Genomic DNA, 22086 nt, shown 5'->3' on the forward strand with positions numbered 1-22086 from the left:
TTAATAAACCCATCATCAAAATAGTAAAAAATAATTATAAATATACCATATTTAAAATTTACTAAATCTGTCATTAAAATATCTGTCATCAAAATGGCCAAAGACCAATCATCAAAATAGTAAAAAATAATTATAAATATACCATATTTAAACATTTACTAAATCTGTCATTAAAATATCTGTCATCAAAATGGCCAAAGCAGGTCATAACTAAATACCTGCAACATTATTTGACGTCTTATTAGCTTTAATGAAAACATAAATAGTAATAGTCAGTCTTAGCCGCAGACGTCTTATTATAGCTTTAATGAAAACATAAACAGTTATAGTCAGTCTTAGCCGCAGCATAGGTCGCAGATGTTGGGAGGGCTGTAATAGCCGCAACATTGCAGGGTGGCGCAGCCGCAGTCCGATTGGCAGGTGTAATCCCCTTGGAACGTGACCGCTAAACATACACAACAAATTTTATCATTTTTTTATACTGTAATTTTGATATTTTTTTCAGCAAGAAAAAATTGTCTAAAACAGTATATAATTATGAAGGAGAATATTCTACATACATACATACAGCTGAAGCTTTAAAAAACAAGTAAAAGTAAACAAACAAGTAACTCTAGTAAACAAGTAACTCCAAACCAAACGATCCAAAGATTTTTTTTCCCTGAACAAGTAAACAAGTAACTCCAAACCAAACGATCCAAAGATTTGTGGACCTTGAGCCAGCAACTCCAAACTAAACAAAGGAGCCCCCAATGGTAATTTACCTGGTGGCGTTGCCTGCGGCTTTTCACCTGGATCATCGCGTATGCCTGTTACAGCAGATAGCAGGAAGAGGGCGAAAATGCAAGTGCCTAACATTAATACCAGCTTCGAAGCAGCCATTAATAACGGTATCAACCCAAAAAGAAAAGAAGAAATCCACAAGTAAAGAAATGAAGCACCAATGAGATGAGATGAGATGGTGAGGAGAACCAACCAGGTGAAACTATAAATAGGGATAGGGTTTGACTTGCAAGAATTAATGCAGTGTTATATTAAAAAAATATATAATATTAAAATACAAAATATCATAAAATTAATTACATTTATTTAAATAATAATTTTAATTACATAAATAAGTGTTATTTTGAAATATGATTTATTGTTATATATAGTTATGTTCTTATAAAATCAATTCCTGATAATGAGTCTTGGTCAACTATGGAATATACTAGTTCAGATTCTAAAAAACCTAACTACATAAATCTACAGTTCATTATATTTAAATAAATAATATTTTTAATTATATGAATAGATAATTATTTTAGAATATGATTTATAATATCATATCATATAATATAATATAATATAAAAATACTCAATTGTGGAATATCCGAATTCAGATTCTAAAAAACCTAACCACAGAAATCCACAATCTGTTATATTTAAATAAATAATATTTTTAATTATATGAATAGATAATATTTTAGAATATGATTTATAATATCATATCATATAATATAATATAATATAAAAATACTATATCAGAGTATGAATTAAAAGTTATATTTCTTATTTTTTAATATATATGAGTGTTATATTTCAAAAATATTTATATTATTATTTTAAAAATCATAATACAATAATACTTATATATTTTTAAAATAATTATTGTTAGAATACTCAAATTAAAAAGTTAGATTAACATATAAACCAAAGTTATAATTTGATTTATGAAAATATAAATGATAGTTATATTGGATTTATGAATTTTTTTTAGTCTTTCAAAGAAGCTTTTATTATATTATTATGAAAATAAAAAATATACGTTGATTTTCAAAGGCTTTTTTTGCTTCACTATGACGGTAATTGTTAGCTAGGAGAGTCCTAATGTAATGCATAAGATCTTGCCATTGAAACTTTATTTCTAGTGGGCTAAACAACCATATATACCAAAAAAGAAGTAAAAAGAGTAAACAACCTACCAAAAAAGAAGCAAAATGAGTAAACAACCAGTAGACTGCATATCAAGGTGGTTGTTGAGGAGGATACATGGGATGAAGTACAAGTGGAAGGTGGCGGTGGTTGACCCTGTCGTTCATGCATATGAAAATCAATGTGCTCCATTCTAGCCTCAAGTTCATGCAGATAGTCATTGATTTGTCATTGGCTTCTACACACATTAGCTAGTTGTTCCAAGATATTTGACTCGTTGTACTGAATATCGTTCATATAGGCCACTAGCTCATTCTTGTCCTCATATCTGTGCTCACGAAGGATACGATCCAGAGAAAATTTTAGGGGCGAATGTTCCCCCTTTGGGGAAATTAAGGGGTTTCACATTTTTAGTGGGCGAATATTTTGTATCATAGTACATTTCTACAAATCACCTCAAATAGCCCACCTTATTTTAAGGGAGAGGGTAAAAAAGGTAAATTTAGCCCTTGAAATTAGGTCCGAGTTACAACCTTCCGTTCACCCATTTTCAAGAATAGGTTTTATTTAAGTGAATCCTATGGGCCAAAGGCCCAAATACCATTTTTATAAAAGAGGTATGGTAAATTAATAAAAATATAAATAAATGAGAGGTATGGTAAATAAATAAAACATTTTTTATATTTACTCCATAAGTCACCTTATATACATGCAAGGGTGTAAATAAAAGAGGTATGGTAAATTAATAAAAATATAAATAAATGAGAAGTATGGTAAATAAATAAAACATTTTTTATATTTACTCCATAAGTCACCTTATATACATGCAAGGGTGTAAACAAATAAAAATATAAGTAAAGTGGAGGTATGGTAAATAAATAAAACATCTTCTTATACTTACTCAAAAGGTATGGTAAATAATTAAAAATATAAATAAACTAGACGCATGAACCTCTTTTTATATTTAGTCCATAACCCTCGTTCTATTTATGAAGGCTCAAGAAAGAGGTTTTATTTAAGTGAATCCTATGGGCCAAATACCATATTTGTAAAAGAGGTATGGTAAATTAATAAAAATATAAATACATGAGAGGTATGGTAAACAAATAAAACATTTTTTATATTTACTCCATAAGTCACCTTATATTTAAGGACACTCAAAAAATGTGTTATATTTAGGTGAAACCTATGGACAAAATACTATGGGACAAATACCATGCACTAGATTGTTATACCCTAATATTAGTATTAATAAAAATAAAAATGGCACATGGTATTGACCCATGGTGTTCACCAAAATGGCACATGGTATTGACCCATGGTATTCACCTGGAATGTAGCCTATTTAAATGGGGGAATTAAACCACCATAGATCCATTTTTACTCTGGATCTACTAACCCCCGAGAGAGGTATCAAATATCATGATATGCAAACTAGCATAGAGTGAAAAAATATTTGATCCCATCAAGAGTAAAAATGGATGCTGTAATTTAATGTATGTTAAACATTTTAGCTTGGTTAAAATAAAAAATAAAATAAAAATCAACTATTAATTTTATTAATTTTTATAAATTACTAATAGTAATTTTTAAGCTCCAGGTTTATGATAACCCATGGTATTGACCCATGGTAATACCATGGTATTCATGTGAGCATAGACTATTTAAAGGGGAAATTCTATCATCTTAGATCCATCTTAATTCTAGGTCTACCAAGTGCTCAGAGGGATAAATAGATTTCATCCCCCTAAGAGTGGTAGATGTGGAGTTAAGATGGATATAGGTTGGTTTTTATGATAATGAAGATATTAAATAGACTTAAGAAATTATATTGTAGAAACATCTTAAGGTGAATGGTTAAAGCATAGACATTGGACAAGTGTTTTAAACTGAAAAATCTAGGGCTAAAAGGAATGGATTGATTGCGCTAGTCATCCTTCTATAACTTTCCAAAATATGCTGGAGTAAACAGATTGTAATTTGGGTAATTTTTCTAATTACAAACAGGAACATACTTGTGTATGGGTAGGGTGGTTACGAGGTCCCTAGAAGTGATGAATTTGAATTTTTCTTGGTTTTATATATAGTATTGGGTTTTTTCTCATGCTTTGTGTGAATGGCACGGGTGAATTTTATCCTGCACCCACTAGGTTATCGATATGTAATTTCGGTAATCTTGATTTCAAAAGATATTTTAAAGAAATGCAATGATTTCATTTGTGTGTTCAATAAACACAATATTTTATAATTGAGTAAAATATTCACCATGCCTGGTGAGAGATTCGCCAAAAAATTATATACACATATCATATTATTGATAAAATTGCCTTCCATTTTTCCTATATACCATGGAGATTCGCCCATTTATTATACATGTAAATTTGGGGGGCTTCTTAAAATTTTCCCCAATATCCATGGTGGCTTGAATTCCCCTCAATTAACCAGCTATCAAGTCCAAGGAGGGAGGCTAGTCGACATGGCTAGGTGAGTGAGCCACGTCTTGGGCAATTTCGCCCTGTCTATCCCTGTTTTCGGAATATTTCTCACTAGAGGTGGTCTACTTGCTTGCATGTGCCTCTGGCCACCCTTGCTGTCTACCCCTTCTATGAGGTCTTCTGCACCGGCGATGCATCCTTGCATGCAATAAAGTAACCCAGGTTTGGACAAGAACATTATCAAATGTACACTCAATTCTTTGAACCAGACTCCTACACCACAACACCAATGGAGATGAAACTAGATGATGAGGGGTTGACCCTGAAAGGAATAAGGAGGCCTAGACACTGAAAGAGGCCACAAACTATAGGGGGTGTCAAAACCCACTTCCCTACTCAAACCCAACTGACTAGAAACTCGAGAAGCACAAAGACTCACAACAAACTCCCATTCCGACCAATTCACCCGAACATTTACCTCACCGAGGAAAACATTGCTCACAAGAAATTTCTAGACCCAAACAGACATGAAGCACGATGAGTAAACTTAAGAGAGAGAGACTATGGAATGTACAACACACAAGAACATAAACGAGAACAATTATATACCTCCAAGGTCCATGGCCATTCTTATACCATAACACTACTTTAAGGATTGGAGGGTAAACTTGAGAAGGGACATCATGGAACTCTTCCTCAAAGAAAACACCAAATTCAAAACTTGACAGGGGAGCCCTACCTCCAACCAATGAGAGTCCCCAAGATGGGGACCAGGTCTCCTCAACCACCGATACCCATTTCCAATGTTTAAACCACAAGTTCAAGAGAATATATACATAGAATTTGTAGCACTCTTTGTAAGTTGGAAACCAGCCATGCTGAGAGACACCTCCATTTTCAAAAATTATCACTAGGCTGAGAGGAAAATTCCCAAGGTGGGGAGGCAGTGCTTCAGGATCCCAGATATATGCCTATGAGTAGCCTAGGATAGAAAAACAAACTCCTTTTCCTTCTCGAGAATTCCAGTGGTCATTCGTCTCTCTGCCTCAGCCTTCTTTGCAACCAAAACAATGGCTCCACTCCATGGTTCCCCTACTCATCTCCATCACAAAACTGATTCTGCTTCACATAGCCTGTATCATAAATATGCCCAAATCCTCTAGTAAAATAAATAAATTTGAAAGTAAAGAAATGAATATGGTGAAGAAAACTAGGGAATTTGAAAGCATAAATAGAGATAGGATGAAGTTGTAGGAATTAAATCTAATACTAGTGGAAGAGGTATACTAGGGAAAATATTATAATATTAAAATAAAAATATACAAAATATTACAAATTTATTTATAATTTAATTATATTTATGTAGGGAGTAATTTTAATTACATAAATATTATTTTGAAATATGATTTATTATAAAATATTATAATTATATATATATATATATATATATATATATATATATATATATATATATATATAACCAAAATAAATTATAAAATTACAATAAAAATATGTAAAATATTCTTATATTTAATTGTAATTTAATTATATTTAAATAGATAGTATTTTTAATTACAAAGATAGATAATTATTTTAGAATATAGTAGCAGAGATGGAAGCAAGCACAAAGTCATTATAAAGAGGGTAATAACCTTCACTAAAACAACCATTTATCATATAATATAATATAATATAATATTATAATATAAACTAAGAGTTATAATATAAAGTATCAACAAGTAGATGCTAATACTTTAGAGAGTCTTAAAATAAAGGACATGACTAAAGAGCTAGAAGAAAAAGTTAATAGCTGCCTCACCCTAAATAGTGTGGTAGGTAAATTAGATATCAAAGCAATTAAAGATGAAATGAAAAAATTGATAGAATTAGACCATGAGCATAACTAAAGGGCCTTGAACATTATAATATTCGGTTTGAAGAGGAGGTAGACAATGATACTTTAGCCATAGCCCAAACAGAACTACATAACAGATTACAAATCGAAACAACGTGTCTCACAGAAGCAACAAGGTTGGGGAAACTAACTGAGAATAAAGGAAGGCTGATCTGAATAAAGGTGAGCTCTAATGACCATAAGTATGACATACTTAGTAAAACCTCAAGTCTAAAAGGACCGAGAATATTTATAAATGAAGATCTCATTGTAGAAGATCAAGCAGAATTGAGAAAGGAGGTTCAAAAGGTAAAGGAAGCTAGGAAGGAAGGAAAATGGGCAATAATCAGAAATAGAAAATCTGTTATTCGAGATAGAAACCAAAAAGATAATAATAAATAGCAATTCAACATGCTCCGAATTCTTTCTTAGAATTGTCGGGGCTTTCCATGGAACAAAGGCCCCAAGCTAAGTTGGATCTCAAATGATGTTGATATTATTTTGCTTGTTGAAACTTGGGAGCACAAAGAATATAAGGTCCCTAACATAGATGGCTTTACATTATGGTCTACCTGGAATAAGCGGTCCTCCCGTAGAGGAATTGGGGGTATAGCTTGTTACATTAAGAAGAACATCTCTCCCCATGCTAGGACTTATAAAAACGACCCTTAAAACCAATATAGTTGGATAGAAATTACTGACATTTATGATAAAAAGACCTACATAGCAATTTGTTATTCCCCCCATCAATTCTAACTTCTATAAGAAAAATAATCTAGATAAAAATAGTCCTTACAATGGTTTAGAGAATGATATTTCTAGCTTAAGGAATGAAAGCAATATCCTTTTAATGGGTGACTTTCATGCTCGGACTTCAAGCAACCAAGCTATTCTTCTAAGCAATCATTCCAACCCTAATCCTCTTTGGTTAGATGAAGACCTTCCTTTGGCTAGCTGGTACAAAAGGAGCTCTGAAGACCTCAGGGAGAATTTGTTTGGGTCAAAGCTAGTCAAGCTCTTTAGTGCTCAAGATTTCATAATTTGCAACGGTTTAAAGAAGTGGCCCAACTCTAGCTAGATGACCTGCATCCATGGGCTTGGTAGTAGTGTGGTAGACTATGTTATCTCCGATATCCCTCTATACAATGAAATAACAAATTTTGACATCTTAAATGATGACGAGCCTGGTTCTGATCATAGGCCTTTACTTTCACTCTCAATTTTGTCATGCATAGAGATCCCATAAAAGATAATCCTTATAGCCAAAAGAAGGTAATCTTTGATAGAAATAAAAAAGATCTCTTTCTAAATGAAAACTAATTTGCTTCCTTTATCTAGTATAGACAACATAGAAGTTCTCTATCATAATTTTACTACAACCCTCTCATATTCTATTAACGAGTTCTCAATTGAAGTTTCAAGTAATAAAAGAAATAGAAAAACCAACCCATGGTATGACAAAGATTGTAAAAGTGCGAGGAGAGAAATTAAGGAAGTTGTTGATGAATCTCTTAAAATTGGCAAGATAAAAATATACAAAGCCCTGACTAAAAGGAAAAAAATGCAGTATATTTGTAAAAGGCAAGAGAATCTCTTACACCTCTCTAAGGTAGCTCCTAAGAAATTTTGGAGGAAGATTCTAACTAGGAAAACTAAAGATAATAATAAAATTGCTTTACACGATTGGAATTCCTATCTTAAAAAGCTTTATGAATCTCCAAATGTCATCGATAGCTTTGAAACCCTGCTCACAACGAAAGAAGTCTTCTCATTAGAAGACAATGATTTTGGGGTTAATCGCTTGGCTAATGGGAAAGCTAAGGACATTAAAGGTTACCATGCGGAAATCTTAAAAATTGGAGGTCCTGTCCTCATCCCCCACATTCACAAGCTTTTCAATCAAGTGGTCAAGCAAGGGTTCCCTAAACCATGGACTCATAGCTTCATTATCCCTATTTTTAAAAGTGGGGATACAAATAACCCGTCTAATTATCGGACAATTATGATCAACCCTCTTCTAGCAAAGTTACATGGTATTATTTTGGAAAGGAAGTTGAGCATATGGCTTGAAAGTGAAAGTAAGCATGCTAAAGGCCAAGCAGGTTTTAGAAAGTAGCACTCAAAAAGAAACCACCTCGTTACGCTTAGGATCATTGTGGAGTAATGCCGCAATGATAAATCCAATCTCTTTTGTTGCCTTCTGTACTTTAGAAAGAATTTCGATACGGTTCCTAGAAACAACCTTTGGAACATATTAGAAGAGCTAAAAGTTCCTTTTGAGTTGAGAGCTGTCGCTATAAAGTTATACGAGAATGTAATTGCCAAGTTAAAGAGTAATGAGGGGTGGTCAAAAGATATTAAGTGTAATATGAGTTAAACAAGGTTGCCCCCTCTCCCCTACCCTATTTGGCATTTACATCGACAAGCTAGAAGGTTGTTTAGAGGAAGCAGGATGTGTTGGCATGATCTTAGCTGGGATAGTCATCATTCTTCTTCTCTATGCTAACGATATTGTTCTTCTCGCAAGGTGCCCATCTGATCTTGATAAGCAACTTATACTTCTTAAGAATTTCTGCTCTACCATGGGTATGATTGTTAACTCTAACAAAACAAAAGTTATGATTATCAAATCCAAGAAGGACACTTATGCTAATTTTATGTATGACAATAGTAACTTGGAGGAAGTGTCTTCCTACAAATACATAGATAATAGAATTATCTTACCAAAATAAATTATCATATTACAAGAAAAATATGTATAATATTATTATAGTTAATTGTAATTTAATTATATTTAGATAGATAATATTTTTAATTACATAGATAAATAATTATTTTGGAATATGGTTTATGAGGAATATGCCAGAACCACCTATGCACGCATCTGTGTGGAAATGGACTTCAGCGTCGAATTCCCAGCTGAAATAAACCTAACAAGTAAAGACTATGTGTGGAACCAGAAACTCGATTATGAAAGTGTCCTCTTTAGATGTCGATCCTACTTTGAGACAGACCATCTAGCAAAAAATTGCCCAAAAGCCTCCCAGAAAAATTCTGCTAGAAAAAACCATCACAGATCTACATGGTGGGAAGGAGCACAAAAAGAACACTACACTATCATCAAAGAAGAATACTCTAAAGAAAGCTCTGAATCACAAGAAATCGGGCAAGGAAGAAACAACTCTCGAGACAAGCATGGAGAAAGTCCCGCCCAACAAATCAACAGTTATGAGGATTCGAACATTGCACAAAATAAATATTCTTGTAACAGCAAAGTAGATCTCCTAGACCAAACTTCTTCTCCGACTATCTTCAAAAGGACGAACACAATAGATCGCGAAGCTAAGACACCAATGTCCCAAGAACCAGAAGAGATGAAGGAGATGCAAGATAAAGGAAGTTAGAAAACCGTAGAGAAAAAAAAGAAAGCTACAGCACCAATCTCACCAAGAAAGACGAGGAGCCAAATAATTAAAAACTAAGAAAATTGTAGGTCCGATAGACCAATTTGGTTTCAGTGGATGTTAACCACCATCATCATCAACATAATATAAACTAACAATTATTGTTTTATTTACTAAATATTATATATATGAAAACAATATAAATAATAATGGTTTGTAGATTTTTGTGGTGTGGTTTTTGTGGTTTTTGAGAAATTGAATTCGGATATTCCACAGTCTTCATCTTTAATTTGTCAAGGTTTCGAGTCTAGACTAAGACTCATCATCAGGACTGATTTACCATATACCATATTTATTGTTCACGATTCAATTCTGATGATGAGTCCTGATGTAGACTAGAAACGTCGACAAATTAAAGATGAAGACTGTGGAATATTCGAATTCAGTTTCTCAAATATAAATAATATTAAAAAATATAATAATACATATATATATTTCATAATTATTACTTTTAAAATTATTCAAATTAAAAAGTAAGATTAATATATAAATGAGAGTTATAATTTGATTTATAAAAATATAAATGATAGTTATATTTGAAATATAAAATTATGTTATTTAATATGGATGTTAAAATATTTTATTTATGGTTCATTAAAATACTTTTATGTTATTAATATATTTTTGTATTAAATGTTAGATGTCAACTAAACATATGGTTCATTAAAATATTCTTACTTATTAATATATATTTGTATTAAATATTAGTTGTCAACTAAATATACAATGAATTAGACTCTATGTAATATCAACAATACTATTTTTACATGTTGTCTCTCAACTCAATATTTAATGAGGAAATTACATATTTTTTCCCATTGAAAAGTTTTTGTTTATTTGTTTGTTTTGTTTTGCTTTTTTTTTCTTCCAATTACTTTATATCTCTATATAAATTTGATTTAAAACTAAGCTCTAAATTGAAGATTTTATTTATGGGTGATATTGATTTTTTTGTTGTTATTACTATTTTTTTAATTTGTTAATATAAGTATTATTTCTATTATTGTTTGGCCAAAAAAACTTACATTTAAAAATAATAAAATAATACTTACATTTACAAATTAAAAAAGTAATAATACAAAAAAATAATGTCAATTATAAATAAAATATTTCAATTTCCACTTTAATTTCATATCTACTCTATATAAAATTAAAGTAACAAATTAATACATAAATTAATTATTAAAAAAAATAATTAATTGTTACCATTACACTTTATAAATTCCCGGAAGCACTTCGAGTTAGATGACGGCTTAAATGGAGTCTTGTAAGTGATAAATTCCAGAAGTACAGTCACCCCTTGCTGGCACACATTCGATTGTTCATCTCCATTAGAGAGGAGAGAACCCCGAGGTCCTTCCGCTCACACCACGGTCCTACATTCAATGTCCACGAGACTGGCTTGAAAACCTAGACCTAGGCATCTGGCCTCATCTACACAGCTGGATCGAAGGAGATTTACGGTATCCATGATTTGGGGCTTTATTTGGCAGAATAACGCAATGGGTTTAAATTTTTTTTTTAAAGATGGTTATTATTTAAAATTTACATTTAATTAGAAATTTTATGTTTACATTGGATAGCTTAATATCTTAAGTTTATATTTAATTAATAAGTTTTAGTAATAAGTTATACAAACCATTAATATTATTATTTTATAATAATAATAATAATAATATAATTTATAAAATAATAATTAATAATATTATTATTATAGTTATATTTTAAGAATACCAAATGTAATAATAAATTTTATTATTAACATAAATATAGTTAGCATTTTACATCAATAATAAACATGACTAACAAAAAGTATTAAAATAAATATTCATAAATAACATTCATAAAATTATTATTTCAAACATTAATAGCATTTAGAACATTCAAAAAATTAAGTTATTATGTTAATAATATTGTTAATATGTATATTTAACATTATTAATACATTGAATAATTATTTATCCAATAATATTATTATAATTAAATAATATTATTAAATATAATATTAGTCCATGTCCCTATCTCTTGGTCCAGTCTGGTTGGCTAGTCAAATTTAGCGGTTTCATGGTCAAGCATAGTTGTTGGTCCAGTCTAGTTGTCCAGTCCGATATAGCCGTTTCCAAGTCAAACTTAGTGGTTGGAATATCTGCTCTCCTTATTCAACATGCAGCCATGATATGATCTGGTTCATCAACTTGTCTTGACAATGAACCGCGGTTTCATGGTCAAGTATAGTTGTTGGTCCAGTCTAGTTGTCCAGTCCGATATAGCCGTTTCCAAGTCAAACTTAGTGGTTGGAATATCTGCTCTCCTTATTCAACATGCAGCCATGATATGATCTGGTTCATCAACTTGTCTTGACAATGAACCACACTCGTTGGTTCGAAACGCTTTGAAAAATGTATTATAATGTGATTTCTGCCGAAAAATTTTCTCATAAAACTTGATATGGATCAGAGGAGCCTCAATTTAACAGTTATATTTTTATTTACTAAATAATATATATATATATATATATATATATAATCTAGTTATATTTGAACAATATTTATAATATTAAAAAAAAATACATATATATTTCATAATCAGTATTGTTAGAAGTACTCAAATGGTTACATTAAAAAATATTAAAAAAATATGAGGGAGATGTTGTCACATAATTTTACATTAAAAAAATATTAAAAAATATGAAGGAGAGGTTGTCATGTAAGGTAACGTTACATTAAAAAAAAAATATTAAAAAATATGAAGGAGATGTTGTCACATACATTACATTAAAAAAATACATGTGTCCGCTAATATATATTGTATATGATAAAAATATGTGTAACATTACTTTAAAATAAAAAATCAGCTCATATATATTGTATATGATGAAGATATGTGTAATGTTACTTTAAAATAAAAAGTTAGTGGAGGATTCAATTGGGCATATCCTGTAATAATAACGAGGTAAATTTACTGGCATTTAGGTTTTCCATTGTGTGATTTTTGTAATAATAATAATAACCCAGTAAATTTATATTTCGTGGCGTTCAGTTTTTCGGTTGTGTGATTTTTGTATTAATAATAATTAGGTAAATTTATATTTCTTTGCATTCAGTTTTTGGTTGTAGGAAAGTAAACTCAATACAATGGAAGGTGCTCAATAAAATTAGTAGGACTCAGGGGAAATATTGAATAGAATCTAATATTTTTGTATTAATAATAATTAGGTAAATTTATATTTCTTTGCATTCAGTTTTTTGTTGTAGGAAAGTAAACTCAATACAATGGAAGGTGCTCAATAAAATTAGTAGGAGTCAGGGGAAATATTGAATAGAATCTAATATTTAGGGTGGGGTCTGACTTGAAATATTAGGTAAAATTTAATAATATTACATTTTAATTAGTATTTCTCCCCACCCCTAGCCACTATTTATTGGGTGGGGGTGGTTATAAATATTGGGTGGCATATAATATTGCAATATTATATTTTATGTAATCAATACATTTGTAACACTTAATATAGATGTGTTCCATTGATAAATTTAATTAATAAGTGGATAAAAACTTAATATTTACGACATGACAAAATTTTTAATCATGAATATTTACCATGGATATTATTATCTTCTAAGTAGGTTGTTTTACAATACTATGGGCCAATACCCACAAGAGAAAGATAGAGAGGGAGAGGAGGGAAGAAAATTATAATACCATGGGCTACTACCATGGTTTGTCAATACCATGGGCCATCTAGACTTTTCATTATTATGTTATGGATCTAGGCTCTTAATTGTTACAATACCATAGGCCAATACCATGGCTTATCAACACCACATGCCCAAAAGCAATAACTTATTTCAAAATAAAAATATTTTACTTTAATTTAATTTTATAACATTTTTTAATTAAATCTAAGAGAAAAAATGTTATAATTACTTCTGAGATATATCTAAACTCTCCATCCTCACGACTACGAACAATATTTTCATAGAGATTAAATGGAGGTTTTAATAATTTAAAAAATGAGAATACTTTTATGTATACATATGCGAAATTTATATATAATATAAATAATATTATAAAGAACTAGGATAGATGCATCTTAACCAAGGATCCAAGTGAAGTGAGAAAGCAAAGTGATTAACAATGATAGAGGAAAGATAGTGGGTGATTCTTTTAATCTTTTTATTATTGTATTTTCTTTAACATGATTGATCCAAAATATAGGTTTAATATTTTACGACCAATTATGTTTTTTTATTAATTTAAATACTTTCTTAAATACAATACAATGGGATCATATATAAGAAAGACAGTGAGATGGAAGGGGGAATAGAGTGTGGGAGAGAGACATACAAGTAGAAACACAATGAGAGAAAGAAAGGAAGAGAGAGAGAAGGGGAGAGAGAGGAAGGAAAAAGAGAGAGGACTTGAGAGAGAGGAGAGAGAGGGGGAGAGAGAGATGGAGTTGGAAGGGGAAGAAATCCATAGAGAGAGAAAGGTGGAGAGGGAGTGGCAAGGGAGACATGGAGAGTCAGTGAGAGAGAGAGAGAGAAGGGGAAGAGATAGAGAGGGAAAGGAAGAGGGAGAGATAGCTATATATAGATAGATATGGGGGGAGAGAGAGAGAGAGAGAGCATGGCATATGTTTAGGGGGTTGAGATAGAGAGGAAAATAAGGAGAGATGGAGGGAGGTTTAAATATAGATGGCAGGGGGAGAGAGGAAAGAAGAGAAAGATAGAGCAAGTTAGGGAGAGGCAGATAGAGTGAGACGAGGGAGAGAGGGAGGGGAAGAGAGAGAAGGAGGGGAGGAGGGAGATAGACACAGAATGGAAGGTGGAGAGATATGGAAGAAGAAAGAGTGTCACAAAGACAAATACAAACATAGAAGTGAGATCTAGAAATGTTGAAAATGCAACAAGATGATGGAGCTTAGTGAAAAGAAGTCGCCTTCACTAAGTGGGCCCGCAGGCTATTTTTGGCGCAAAGTCTATTTTTAGACTATGTCTATTTTTAGACATATGGATCATGGTCTATGAGTTGCAGGATGCTATTTTTGGATGATTGGTCATGTTGGTAAAAATAGATGGACTTCTATTTTTAGACATATGGGCGGAGTCTATTTTTAAACTGCCGAGCTAAAAATAGAACAGTCGAATATTATTAGCTCTTAATAATATTTGGACTATAAACATTATCTTATCCTCTTGGAGCACTTCAGTTTGAGCTACGGATGTGGCACATGCAACTGCGAGAAGGAAATACACTTTTCTTATGGGTCAGTTGAGCTATTGCATGATGGACTTCAGTTAGAACTCAAGTGATTGAGTTTGGTGGAGTTGATGGAGGAGTTGTGTTCAGTTTGACTTAGTTGAACTAGTTGTATTTAGTCTAACTACAGAATACACTAGTGATGAGTGATGTGAATTAATTATTAATTAATTCACTAATTATTAACTCATAAAGCAACTAAAGAATACATCAGTTAACTCAGTGCATGATAACTCTGACAACTTATTCCAAAATACAAAAAGATGTTTTTTCAGATGTTACTGTAGAAGTAGCTTAGACACATGCATTTTACCTTCCTAGAAGTCAATGGCATCTCTTTCAGTAGCTTGCATCCTCTTTCTTACATCAGTAGGGCTAGCTGGTAAAATTAGGGTTTGCTAGGGTTTGTGTTTCCTTTCCGCTTTTCGCTTCTTTCTGCAAGTAGATTAGCCTCCTTTGAGTTAGCTTTCATTCATCATATTTAAAAGCTTCTTCTAAGAGCTCATAGAAGTTGGCTTAAGCTGCTAGCGGACTTGTGCCAGCTGATCAAGTGACAGCTACGACAAAAGCTAGTACTTGTGCATATAGCACCATCACTTCCAAGTTTTTTACGAACTACCGGGTTCATAAAATTAAAGAAGGGAGTTCCAGGAGTTGCAGCATTATTGCTGCAATACTGGGGCTCACCACTCTTTTTGGCGCCGTTTCCAGGGAAGCGTCTGAGTATTGGTGATTGTTGCTTTTCTTCTATTTTCTACTACAACCTTCTGCTAAGTAGTTTATTTCATTTCCATTCTGCAATTTCATTTCCGCAAAAGTAGAGTAGATATTTCCTGCTTTCATATATTAGCATTTCAATTCTGAAATTTCCTTTTTGCAAGCATAGATTAGCATTTCAATTCCACAAGCGTAGCCTAGCATTTCATTCCTGCAATTTCATTTGAGAAAAATAGATTAATTCTTTCCTGCTTTCATTTCAATTCCGCATTTTCATTTCAGCAAGATAGTTAGTTACAGTTCAATCTATTTTAGTTTTTGTAGCTATAAGCAGAAAAAAAAAGAGAAAAATAACGAAAATGATTTCCTTTCATTCCTTGTAGGAGTAGAGATAATTCAGAAAAATGATTGCACAACACCCCCACTGCTTCACACAGCCAACCTTCTCTCTTCTTCAATGGCTGTGATTAAAGAACCCTTAGGTGGACAACAAGACATATTTGAAGAACCTCAAGGGTAGAAGAAGAAGAAAACATTCCTCTGGAGCAAATGGCTACAAATAGAAATGTTGGGAGCAGTACCTTGTCCAAAAACGAATTTTCAAATAAGATGGAAGATTTCGAGAGTGATATGAGGCAGTTTCTTGCCATGCAACTGGATACCTTGCAGATCCAAAGGAAGCAAGAGGAAGCCAAGAGGGCTTTGGTCATCTTTTGTCCCAGGTGCACTAGAAAGCATCCTAGGAACGAATGTCCAATGCACTCCCTAGAAGTGTGTTTCGTCTGTGAAGAATACCATCCTACGAACCAGTGCCCTTCCTTGCCCGGAATCAAAGCTGCATATCAGAGGGCAAAAGGAGCCACTGAACCACTCCATTATCTAAACCAAAGGAGGCCACATGGACCCATACCTTACCAGCAGGGAATGCAAGAGACATCCCAGACCTATTATAACCCCTATCAAGCCACTTCCATGCCTTCTTGGGGTCCCCCTGCTCATCCTTCCTGGTCCACACCCCCTCCTTGGTCATATCATCCTCAATACCATGCTTCTCCAGTTGCTCATTCGTTTCACTCTTATGCTCAGCTACAGCCTCAGTGGAATGCACCTCATCAAGGGTGGAGGCCCTAGTACAACTCTCATCCCACTCATTTGCCTCCACCACCTGCCCAACCACAACGCCATCCACCTCCATCTTGAATATACACCCCCACTCAACTACCCAAACCACCATTTCCAAACCCGCACATTGGAATAGCTCAACCCAATTGCAAAGTTGAGGCATAACATGTCCAAATGACTCCTCTTGAGCTCAATGATCTTCACCATAGCTCAGGAAGAGTGTTGCAAAACATAGATTATATTGACAATATTGAAGGACCAAAGGCAAAAGAAGATTCAAAAGAGGAGATCAAAGAACCATGGGTTGCACTTGATGAAGAGAAGAGATCAGAATTAGAGATCGAGAAAGCTTCCTCATGGTTACCATCAAATCCTCCATGTAGTCAAGAGAAAAATTAGCAAAAAGAGGAAGATGAGAAAGTCAAGGTAGAAGGTGACATGAAACATGATCCAGATCAGAAAAAGGACCAAGGATATCAGAGCTATATTGAGATATGGTTTCAAACTGTCATTAAGTTGCAGCGGTACTCTCTTCCTCCGCTATGTTTGATCCCTTTAAAGTCAGATCATTTGGTCTCTGAAATCCGGATAGCTGTCAAAGCACACATTTAAGGCCTCCACATCATTTTGTCTTTAATCTCGATGTGCACATGGCTCCATTGGAAGTATTCTTACACTTTAAAATGAGTTTGTTTTTCAAGTAGGGTAGGGTAGAAAAAAATAAAATAAAAAAGAGAAAAAATGAAAATAAGAAGAAAATAAAAATCTAAGGTGAAAACCTCCTCGGAGGCACCTTAGATTGGCTCATTGATTGAAAACCTCCATGAGGCGGTCAATTGGTTGGAAAGAAGAGAAAATAAAAAGGGAATAAGATCCCTGGGAGAAAACCTCCCTTGGAGGCGTCAAGGGCAGGCAATTAGGGTGAAAACCTCCATGAGGCGCCCTAGTTGTTTTAAAAAAAAAAAGAGAAAAAGAAAAATAAAAATAGACCTAATTTTTATTGAATAATTGTAGGTTGTAGCAAGGACATTGTAGGTCAGGAAAATCACTCAAAACAAAGACAGAGAGAGTTTTGTGCCTTCTACAGGAAGTTTTGTGTCTTCTATAGGAAGCTACAAACAAGCCAAAATTGATCTCTTAAGAGGACCTGAAGGTCGGGAATCTGTCCATGAGGCCTGCAAGAATCCATGTTTCCATCCCTCACCCTTCTCCATCATTTTTTCCATCTCATTGTGCTTCTTTCCTCAAAACTGCATGTTCTACAGGAAGTTCCTGTAGAAATTACAAGATTTCTACAGGAAGCTAGAAATGGATTTCAAAAAGGTAGTTTGGCGAACATGATAGCTTCCTCAAGGGTTCAAAAGTCCTCCTACTATCTTCAAACTCCTCAATCATCTCCATGCCTACATCACAGCCCAAGCTCATTTTTTTACCATGCAAAAACTTGTAGAATGCTTTGAAGAAAAAATACATATAACATAATTTGTTTTTTCCCTAGCTTGAAAACCATGCATCCATTTGCAAAAGTGTTACAAGGGGAGTTGTATAGGGATGATGGAAACATGCCCGAGCAATTTCAGCCAATTCTGGTTCACAGTTTCCAAGAAACAAGCCTCCATCACCTTCATCCATTTTTGCATTTTCTCCATATTCGTGCATCCGTTTCAAAACCTGTTTCATGGAGAGATGCACATGGGTGATAGTAGCCTACCCAAGAAGTTTCAGCCGATTCTGATGCACAGTTTCCGAGAAATTGATCTCTGTAATCTTCAACCATTTTCCGTTTTTCTCGAAATCTATGCATCCATTGATGGCAATTTTGCTATGGGAGTTGCATCATGATGATAGGAACATGCTCAGCAATTTTCAGATCGATTCGATCTATCATTCGGGAGTAATGGAAAAAACAAGTTTCTGTCCTGTGGAAAATCAACATCAGCAGCTTGAGGGTGCAGATCTGAACGTGGAAGCCAACTCCTGCAATGTGGATCCGACCAGAGGATACCTGCACAAGAAAACAACCATGAATCAACAGCCAAGCCATCATGCAACCACCGAAACAAATGAATGCAGCAGCAAAAAGCATCTCACAACAACCATTTGACTTCCAAGTATGTGACTAAAACTTGTTCCTCTATTGCATGAATCTGATTGAAGAATTGCATGAACGAATGGAATGGTGGGATTAAGCCTCGAATCTAGCACGGTTACTCCGACATTGCCTTCTCTAGCACTCAGCCGGAAGTCATGCAGTGCACGTGGACAGTCGACTCACGTGAAAATTAAAACAACTGGGAGTGTTGGCCGTTTAAACCTTAGTGCAATTGATGGCAGTGATTACAGGGGGAAAACATACAGTTAATGAACAACACTACCATCTGCATGTGGCCACGTACACCTGGCCACTTCACTCCCTCACCACAAATCACGCAGAAATTACAAAAATGCTCGGCTGACTCTCACCATGCTCTGTTCAACTGTGGTCACAACTGGAGCACACATCCACCACGTCCAGATCAGTTAACCAGTGGTCCTCTGCAAGATTCCTACTTTATTTCTTGAGATTTCTTTAGTTTTTTAAAAAAACTCCTGCCTATCGGGCTCTACAGGAAGCGCAGTTTCATTCTACAGGAAGTTTTCTACAGGAAACGCAGAAAACAACCATGCAGAAAGAAAACCTGGGATTTTCGACGAATTTCAAGCTCCAAAAGAGGAAGGATCGGGGAACTTCATTGTGCACGATTTGTTGGTGCAAAATGGTGAATTGAACACGGAATTAAATTAAAAAATGAGAGGAAAAGTCTACCTGCACATTGAAAAAAGGTGAAAAGTTTGCTTGCATATTTTCTGAGTTCTACACAGTTCTTTTTTCCCTCTGCATTCGAAGTCTGGCTTCTTCTTTCTCACATTCTTCTGAAAAGAGAGATGCAACCGTAGGAACTAAGCCTGTGTGAAAGAATGAATTGCAAGACTGTCCACTTTCTAGAAGAAAAAACTATGTTATTTGTTCTCTGATCTGTCAAAAAAATTGATTTCTTTTCAAAAACTAAGAAACAAATTCAGGTTGGAAAAGTTTGAAGAGAGGAAAAATTGGAAGTTTTTGTTGTGAAAAAAACGAAAATTCCAGGAGCAATAACAAGTTTACAAGAGGGGAAATGAGCTGTCTTTTTAGAAGAAAACATGGATTTTTGCAAAATTTATGGCTTCAAGAGAAAAAGAGAACAAACAGTTTTATTTGTTGCATGTTTATGCAAAAGAAACGATGCAATTCTAGGGAAGGACCAAGCCTGAAGAATGTGAAAAAACCAATGATGAGGGAGAAAAAATCATTCAAGCAGAGGGCAAAACAAAGGAAGAACAGAAAAGAAAAAGAATACAGCAGAGAAGGCAGAAGCTAAACAAGATGAGAAGAAAGCCAAAACAGAGCGCGAGGAAGTAAGATAACATAGGCAGATAAGACAAAAGAAGAGGAAAAAAAAGGAGGAAGAGCCACATCCAGCCAAGCAAACCAAAACAATTGAAACCGTTTCTACAGGAAGCCAGAAAATAGTCAGCACAGGACTTTCTACAGGAAGTCTGGAAAAAGAGCAACAGAAGGAAAAATCGTCAAAAGAACCAATCACGATTGTGGACACCCAGCTAAACAAAAGGAGAGGTATCCCTCCAAGGCATCCTTCACCTACGAATGGGGAAGCCCAAAGACATCCACCTAGAGAGAAAGAATGAAAATGTTGGACACAAAGGCCTCTCTACAGGATGCTGAGACAGTTCTACAGGAAGTTGCGAATTCCCTAGGAAAAGGAGCACAGGCAGTGGGAAGAAGCAGAGAGAAAAGCATGGTTTCATGACCGAGAAGAGGACATCACTTTAGAAGCTTGGCATGACCGGGAGGCCACTAGGGCCATCAAAGATGAGGAGATAGATTAGTTGCTCAGAGGATGAACAACACTTTCAGTAGGGGGGTGATGATGAGCCCCAAAAATGAATAATTGTATGGGCTCATTCAACCTCCTAATTCGACTTAATCCACCATTCTCATTAGTTTATTGCATGTTTTTTATTATATTTATGCTCATATAGTGAATTGGGTTAGTCATTATGCCAACAAGTCTAATGGGTACTTTGTGCAGATTTTTAGTCAATTTTGAGACAAAATCAAAGTTTTTAATGAGCACTTGGCAGCCAAATTCGTGGAAGAACAAGGGAGAGGATTTGTATGGAGGTGTCCCTTTCATTTATGGGCCCTTACCTCGAATTCTCCTCCATCAGCTTGGAGTTCAAGGGCCACCAAATCAATTATCACAAGAGTAGCAGAGCAAGTGCTAGTAAAGTGTTGTTAACTACAAGTTTTGGCAGTCGAGTTCCTAAAGTTTAGGAGGGTTTTTGGGGTCCTCAATTTGTATAAATAAGAGGGCTTAGGGCCTCATTTCAATTAGTCACTTTGTAGGCAGAAGTTAGCTAGTTTGTAGTTCAATTTTAGTCATTTTTTAGGCAGTAAGTTAGCTCTGCATTTCAGCACATTTTCAAGTTTTCCTTGTGGATAGTTTTTGGAATGTAACTATTCTTTTGATCAATAAAGATGAATCTAGCTTTGCACCAGATCTAAATCTCTCTTAGGAGGCTGTAGCTCTTGGGTTTGGGCCCATCTCAAGTGCCAAGTACCTCCTTTGTTTACCTTTATGTGTTTTTGCTGCATTCTCAAAATAAAATCTGTTATTTAGATTTAAATCTTGTTTTGTTTTTTAGGTTACTTTTGATGATTAAAAAGGATTTTGATGTTCAGATTGAGTTGATAGGTTGTGAAAAGGGAAAGTCTTCAAAAAAGGGCCATCAAACACCTCTTATTTCACCTCTCCCTCAGAGGGATCAAGGTGACCTTGCTGTCCACAAAAACACTGACTTTGCTTTGCCATGCAATCACTAGTGTTTGATTTTCATTTGTAGAAGTTGGTTACATGTTCAGATTTTTGCTTGCTTAGTTGCATAAGTTAGTATACATGGTTTCATTGTAGTTGAAACTCCTGTTCATTCTCTTTACTGTCAGCTAGATCAGATTAGGTCAATGTAACTAGGTCTTTGATTTTACAAGTCTTCATTGGTTCAGTTGGAAAAACAACTTGCAGAGCACTTGTACCACTTCTCTACCTGCCCATACTCCATCAAACCCATCTGCTCCATCCCTCAACTCAACTTCTTGCCTTACGTTTGCCATTTGCTCTCATAACCCTAGTTTTTGTGCATCATTGCTTCAGTCCTCCTTGAACAAATCCAGCCATCTACA

Source organism: Pinus tabuliformis, chromosome J, assembly GCF_031772625.1.
Source record: "Pinus tabuliformis cultivar Carrire ecotype Pingquan chromosome J, CPIR1, whole genome shotgun sequence".
NCBI classification, from domain to species: Eukaryota; Viridiplantae; Streptophyta; class Pinopsida; order Pinales; family Pinaceae; genus Pinus; species Pinus tabuliformis.